This window comes from Asparagus officinalis, chromosome 4 (genome assembly GCF_001876935.1).
Source record: "Asparagus officinalis chromosome 4, Aspof.V1, whole genome shotgun sequence".
NCBI classification, from domain to species: domain Eukaryota; kingdom Viridiplantae; phylum Streptophyta; class Magnoliopsida; order Asparagales; family Asparagaceae; genus Asparagus; species Asparagus officinalis.
This window is the reverse complement of record NC_033797.1, coordinates 137,070,315-137,078,618: the sequence shown is the minus strand read 5'-3', so window position 1 is coordinate 137,078,618 and position 8,304 is coordinate 137,070,315.

Genomic DNA, 8,304 nt, shown 5'->3' with positions numbered 1-8,304 from the left:
GAAGCGGCTCAATCGACGTTGGAGGTCACGCTGTCAATAGTCGTTGTTGCCCTAACAAACTTCTGCTGAAGCTACTTCCCCGGCCATGCATCCGATCACCTCAGAGAGTAATTATTCTTTTACCCCTCCTTTTTTATTATATATATATATTTGTGTGTGCTTGCCTTGTATTCACTCAATCTTTTGTTGCTATTAAAGCAGATATGGCAGATGAGACCATTAATCTCTCCTATATGGAAAGAGAACAAGCCGAGCTCTCTGCTGATAGCAAAGATGCCACAGATGCCGCATTCATGGATTATGACGAAGGCGAGCATGCCTCCCGTCATTCTCCTGAAAGTGAATTTCCTATCGTGGACTTGGATGCTCCGAGTCCTTCTCGTGGACAGGCTTCTGAGGTTGTCGCTTCAGCCCAAGGTATTATGAAGTGTAAACTCTTAGGTCTGTGAAGGTTTCTCTATCGAATGGGCTAACACTTCTTTTATTAATCTTTATCACAGTTGATATGAAGCCCAAAACTCTCGAAACATCGAAGCCAGGGCCTCGGTGGGCTGGTCTGTTGGCCTCCATACATGAGGGAGCTTCCGTTTCACCTCGGCCGATCGTTATTCAGCAAGTGAACCAATCTACAGAGATTCTGGTTTAGACGGAAGAGGTTGGAGGTCAGGTCAAGGAGGTGTCAAGTTCATCAATGGTCGTTGTCACTGTCACAACTTTAAATTCAGTTCTGACAACTCTTGAACCGACTGTCGAAGCTCATGCCTCTTTCTCTGTTAAGACCTCAACAATAGTTTCAGAACTCCCTACTTTAGCGATGTCTACTCTGACTCTCGGTATTGTAGCCACTGGTGTTCCACCCCCAACTCTTGCAATGACACCAGCTACTGAAGAAACTCTACTTTCTCCAGCAGCGCGTATGCGGAAGATGTCTATAAATCAAACTGTCGAGAGCTTCTAGTCTTCTCTTCGGCCCAGTGTAAGGATGATGTTGGATGATGGTTGCCATTTTGATGATTGCAAGTTAGTTCTACAGATGTACATGGACAACTTGACCAAACTAGTTGGTGCAAATGCTGCTTCCCCATACCAAGCCCGTCCATGTCTCATAGAGAAAGATATCCACAAACTGCTTACCTTCCGCTCTGGTAATATCGATATTTATGATTTGGTCTCTGAAAGGGTTCGGTTGGCTTTAGAGGAGCAGGAGCGATTCTTGAAGGAGGCGCTAGCCAAAGAAAATTAGCTTAAAGAAGATGTGCGTTGGGCTACAACATGGGGTGAGGACATAGGGGAAGAATGCAGGAAGGGTACTTTCTTCCTAGAGGACTTAGCCCAATCCATATCCAAGATGAAACGTGTCATAGCAGAGGCGCATGAGTATCTGGTGCCTAGAGAACATGAACATGCACAAGTCTTGGTAGAGTTGGCGAATCTTGAGGGTTAGCAGAAACAGGTCCTTGTTGAACCTGAGGACAAGGACATAACTTTAAAGGCAGTGGAAGACCAGCTAGCCAACACCGTCCAACTTACCGAAGAAGATATCCGCCGGCAAATCCTTCGTGAGGTTTAGGAGGAACGTGCTAAGGCTGTTTAGGAGATAGAAGCTCGATTGCGAGACTTATTAAGCTGACTTACTTTTGCATCAATAACTACTTTTATAATGAAGAGTTTGCTTACTTTTGCATCAATAACTACTTTTATAATGAAGAGTTTTCATTATAATTAAATTCAGCGCCCTTATTGAATTTTCGTTATTGATATTTTGTGAGTTTTTGTTTTGTTTGCTCTGTTGATAAGTAGTTAGGATTTTTAGCAAACTCCCAGCTATCAACTGATTTGATTTTGCCTTTACCAATTACTGTTTGAATTGGGCTAGCCATACTATTTTCCTCAGCCGGGTGAGTTGTCGAGGAGTTTCTCTTAGACTTGATGCTAAGACTTCTCCTCTATCCTTAGCCATTCAGGGCGTAGGATCAAGTGTTTGGGCATGATTACAACGATTAAGTCATAATCACGTTTGGTTGTGCCGTTCAGTGTAACAACTCAGCCAGGGAATTCGAGAGCGGGACTCATCGCATAGTAGGCCTACTATTTTAATAAGTGGTCATTTGCAGGAATGACTGTAGGAGTATGATGATATCGTTAGCGAAATAACGATCTCAGATTTGAATAGCAACTCATCGCTTGGTAGGTCACTATTTGGGAATAAAGGGGTAGATAGGGCACGTTGCCTGGTAGGCCACTATCATAAAACAACATCATTTGTAGGATTGACGGTGTGGAAACGATCATGTCGTTTAGTGACATTGGAGTATAACGACTATGATCAGAATAGAGGCACATCGTATGGTAGGCCACTATCTTCGATTGTTCCGAGGAGATAGAACGTTCGGAAAAGATCAGATAGAGAATCATCACATGGTAGATCACTATTCTAATCAAGTGACAAGTAGGGGCTCGTCGCATGGTAGACCACTACTTAACAAAGTATTTTCGATACAGAGTAAAGAGTTGGCCATCAGAGGTAATTGTTAAAGTGACAGTTTTGCGTGGACTTTCCATCCTATTGAAAAGGATTAGCGGGGGAACTTGGAGGAAATTGACTATCAGAGGTGATTGTTAACGTGACAGTTTTGTGTGGACTCGCCATCCTATTGAAAAGGATTGTCCGGGGAACTTGGAGAAAATTGACTATCAGATGTGATTGTTAACATGATAGTTTTGTGTACCCTCCATCCTATTAAAGAAGATTGGTGGGAGAGTTTGGAGGAGATCAACTATCAGAGATAATTATTAACGTAATAGTTTTGTGGACCCACCATCCTATTGAAGAGGATTGGTGAGAGAGTTTGAAGAGTAATAAGGAATGAAATTGTCACCTTAATTGATCTCGTGGAAGTTAAAAGAGTTTTAGAAGCTTTAACAATACTGGAGGTCGCGTTCCTCGATATTATTAAGGCCATGTTTCATTGCTGCATCTGTGGTGTTCAAACCTTTGTAGGGGAGCGTACGATATATAGGAAGCCTATGAGTAGTACTTCTTCAGGAATTTGCCGTTGATAGGCATCATGATCTTGTCGCCGTTCTGCGATATACCCCATTCGAGTAGACTATCTCCACTACGAATGTCCATTCTCACTTGGGTTGGAATTTTCCTTTTTTTCTTGGAGTTGAGGATCATCGGTCGTCGAACGACGATGACTAAATCTCCCTCTTTGAAGATTTTGTGCTTGACTTTCTTGTCGAAAGCCTTGGATATTCGGGCTTGATAGAGCTTAATATGCTGTTAAGCTTCAAACCTCTTTTCATCTAACGCCTTGAGCACTTCACGATGTCGTTGATGACTTTCTTCAGTAGTCATCCCTATTGCAAGCGTGATGCATAGGGACATAATCTGGATTTCTAGAGGTAATACAACCTCACAACCATATACCAAGGAGTAAGGTATGGTGCCAGTTGGGGGTGTGGACTATAGTGCGATAAGCCCATAAGCTTTCATCGAGCTTCTCATCCCAATCACGCTTGCTGGTGGATGCCAGCTCTGTCAATATTTTAACAATTGTCTTGTTGAAAGCTTCAACTTGTCCATTTGCTGCTGGATTGTAGGCGGTCGACGCCAGGTTCTGGATTCTGAATTTGTCACAGAACCTAGTAAACACATAACTAACAAATTGCGACCTGTTATCATGAATGATACGTCTTGGGATGACGTATCTATAGATGATGTGATGCTTTATGAATTTGACCACATCACTAGTTTTGACTTCTCTTAAGAGAATGGCTTTATCTCATTTAGAGAAGTAGTCTGTTATCACTAGAATGAAGAGATGACCTTTTGCTGAGGGTGGGGATATCAGTCTGACGATATCCATCCCCCATGTCTCGAATGGTCACGAAGTCGCTGTCGGATGCATGTCTTCTGGCGGTTGATGCATGTAATGGGCGTAGATTTGACACGCATGACAATGTCTTGCATAAGCTATAACGTCACTAATCATCTTGGGCCAGTAATATCCCATTCTTCGCAAGAGTTCCCAGAGCTTAGGCCCGGGTTAGTGAGCTCCACAGTTACCATCATGGGCTTCCTTCAGGGCTTCTTGTGCTTCTTTTCTTGATAGACATCGTAATAGCATGTCGTCATATGACCTATAAAATAGTGTCTTTGTCGTCGAGTCATAGTAAAACCTTGACGCACTTCTACGAACAGACTCTCGCTCTTTAACGTCTTCGGGGAGTATGCCTGTGACACCCCTGTTTTCACACATGGCTGCAGTCCAAGGTAAACCCAGAGATGTCAAACCTCTCATGCACCAACACTGTGCAACAACATGTTTTATCATCATAGTAATATCTCTCTAGTAGGATCAACAACAAGGGTAGGTACAAAACATGCAAAATAAGAGAAATAAATGCATTGGACATGGCGTAGAAAGAGATATCTAATAAATATAATCAAGTCTCAACTAAATAAACTGAATACAACTGAAGTCTGAAATAAATGTGGAGTATCTCAATATGAGTCAACTGAAAATAAACTAAGGCACACAACCTTTACAAGATGAAATACAAAACTCTAAATGTCCAAAAGAAAATATCAACTATGTTGGAGTCTCATCTACTAAAAACATGTGACGACGACTAAGCTAGAAGTCCGTCATCATGCGGCTCTCCGGAACTCTGAGTTGCTTCCTAAAAGAAATTGGAAAAATAAAAAGAGAAACAACAAGAGCGTCAGAGCACTACAGCAAGATCATCTCCATTCGCCCCCAAGGAAAGTGCTACTAGATGTGATAGAGACTCTATCTATTAAGCATAGTCTATCTAGATCATTTACCTTGTATCTAAATATAATTAATGTTTAGAAACCTATAACATGAGACGTAGTACGTCAAGCGAAATAATCCAAACAAGGAAATTCTCATGTATATACCATATGTCTCAAATTGTAGATAACTAAATATCAATACCGAACTAAGAATAAATAATCTAAATAGTATTAATAATTAGAAACTCACTACACGAAACTGGTACGTCAAGCGAAATAATCCAAATAAGGAAACCCTTATGTATATACCATATATCTCAAATTGTGAATCGTTAATTATCAATTCTAAACTAGGAATAAAGGAAAGCAATACAATGAAGTAAAGTCATCATAATATCGGACCAAAAATATCTTCCACTATACATTGGAAGATAATATAAACAACAATATATAATCCCGCCTATCTACAAGAGTAATGTATCTCGGTCATATATAACTCAGCGATGAGTCATGTTCATAATGGCGTCCACCAAGACTCAGGCTATCAGATAATTATCATAATGCAAATCCTTACAAACTTTATAATTTATCGCATTATCATACGAGATGAACTACCAAATTGGCATCCTAATAGTATACACGGCTCATTAGTCTCATCGCATCAACATGCAGGACGAACTACCAAATCAATCCATCCTAGGTACGGTTCACAAACCTCATCACATCTACGTGAGGGGCGGACTACTAGATCAAGTATCCTAAAACCCGACTCAATGGCCTGTACTAATGGTATATCGACACATTATCCCAAGTAGTACTGAACGGTGCTCATTATGATATCTATACATGTATATAATGTTTAAATAACCCATATCCCAAGTGTGGTTAAAAACAATACCTGTAATAATCCTCTCCAGATATCTGTGCATGTGCTACAATACTATACACGTATGCTCATGATTGTACGTGTGTCATTGTGTGACTCGAACCCCACACTCACGGTCAAACGATGCAAAAAAAAACCACTCAAAAATAAAGAGAATATAGATCGGTCGACCACCCTTAGGGTGTCGGTCGACGGAAAGCAACCGTACACACAATGTGCACGTTCAGGGCCTCACCAGTCGACCGACTAGTCTTGGTCGGTCGACCGGCCAGAGAGGAAAACACAAGTTCAAGTTTTTAATATTTTGTATTTTGTAACTTTATTTAAAAACTTATTTTTATCAACATGAGGCATATAACAAGATTAAATCTTTCATAATTACTTAACATGAATTAACTCATCATGATATAAACACTTGAATTAAACTAATTAAGGTTTAACATCCTAATTAATCAAATTTTCTCAAATAACCTAATTTATAAATATGGTTAAGTAAACATGATAAATTCTAAACATTGAACAGAGATAAATTTGTTTAAATATGCTCACATCATTTAGGTATCATCAACCTAGGGTTTAGACCTCTTTAATTAGCAAGAAAACTGAAATAATTATTAAACTAGGGTTTAAACATGATTTAAGCATGATTAACAAGTTAAAAATGAAATTAAGTACAACCCTAATAATCATGATCATTAAATTAATATAAACAACAATTAAAACTACAGATTTTCACATTGGTTTAGAGATTAACATCATAAACTAAGATTTTAAAATATCGGGTTAAGCTTAAACATGAGATTCATCAATTAAACATATTAAATCTTGAATTAACTATAGAGAGAGGTTTTGAGGAAAATGATCTTACCTCAAACGTCGTGTTGAACTCCTGAACATGTGCGTGCAAGATCCCTCTTCACCAAAGTCGCAAAATCCCTCATTCCTCTCGACAAACGCCTCAAAAACTCTTCCAAATCTCACAAATTATGATTAGGGTTTGAGAGAGAGGAAGATGGGCTGCTAGGGTTTAGAATACTAATGAAAAGATATGTTTTTCATGTGTAAACATGTATATATATAACTGCAAGCCCAAATCAAAACAGCCCAAACTCGAAATAGGAAACACAGTCAGACTAGGAAAATAGTATTCGGTATTTTAGCTATAACTTTCACGTACAACCTCAGAATGAGGTGATTTAAGATGCATTGGAAAGATATTGAAGATATCTACAACTTTTTCTTTTGAGTATTTTCATATTCGAACTGTATCAGTGTGTAAAGCATATATACTCATAAATGGTCATTCTTCAAGATTTCTTCTTTGTGCATAAAAACAAAACTAAATACAACCCTAATAATCATGATTATCAAACTAATATAAACATCAACTAAAACTACAGATTTTCACATTGATTTAGAGATTAACATCATAAACTAAGATTTTAAAGTATCGGGTTAAGCTTAAATATGAGATTCATCAATTTAACATATTAACTCTTGAATTAACTATATGGAGAGATTTGGAGGAAGATGATCTTGCCTCAAACGTCGTGTTGAACTTCTTAACATGTGCGTGCAAGATCCCTCTTACCAAAGTCGCAAAATCCTGTCTTCCTCTCAACAAACGCCTCAAGAACTCTCCCAAATCTCACAGATTATGATTAGGGTTTGAGAGAGAGAAAGAGGGGCTACTAGGGTTTAGAATACTGATGAAAAGATGTACTTTTTTGTGTGTAAACATGTATATATATAACTACAAACCCGAATCAAAACAGCCCAAACCCAAAATAGGAAACCCAGGTAGACTGGGTAAATAGACTTTGATATTTTTGCTGTAATTTTCACGTCCGACCTAAGAATGAGGTGATTTAAGATGCGTTGGAAATCTATTGAAGATACGTATAACTTTTTTTATTTGAGTTTTTCCATATTTGAACTATATCGATGTGTAATGCATATAAACTCTTAACTGGTCATTTTCTAGATTTCTTCTTTGTGCATGTTTAACCTTTGTATACTCTCATATATACTCTTAATTGATCTCAAATCAATTTTTTGCATAACCATTCATCCATAAATGATATTCGTCATAATTAGTGCTCATTTATCAATATAAATCATACTATTTTCCAAAATTCACGGGGTTTTACATTCACCCCCTTAAAAGAATTTCGTCCTCGAAATTCCGCAATCGTATCTTAGAGATTAATAATATGAGAAAACCACGATGAGGGGATAATCCAGACAAAGAAATCCTCACGTACACATCTCATACCATTAATCCCCAGATATGAAACATAAGTGATATTTACACTTAATAATCTAGAATACAAATACTCGCACTTAACCCCTAACTAAACGGAACTAGTACGTCGGACGAAAAATCCAAATAAGGAACCCCCAATATATATACCATGTGTTCCGAATGATTAGGAGTTAAGTGTTAATACCCCTATTCTAACGTTAAATATAAATATGACTATGGAAAATAATCATAAACACAAGCAATTTATAACCAATCATTTTACCTGCTTAAACATGTACGGGTAGTCACGACGCATATCCTCTTCGCCCTCCTAGGAAACTTCCTCAGCTCCTTTCTGGTTCCATTGAACTTTAACTAAATGTATCACTTTGTTTCTAAATCTTTTGT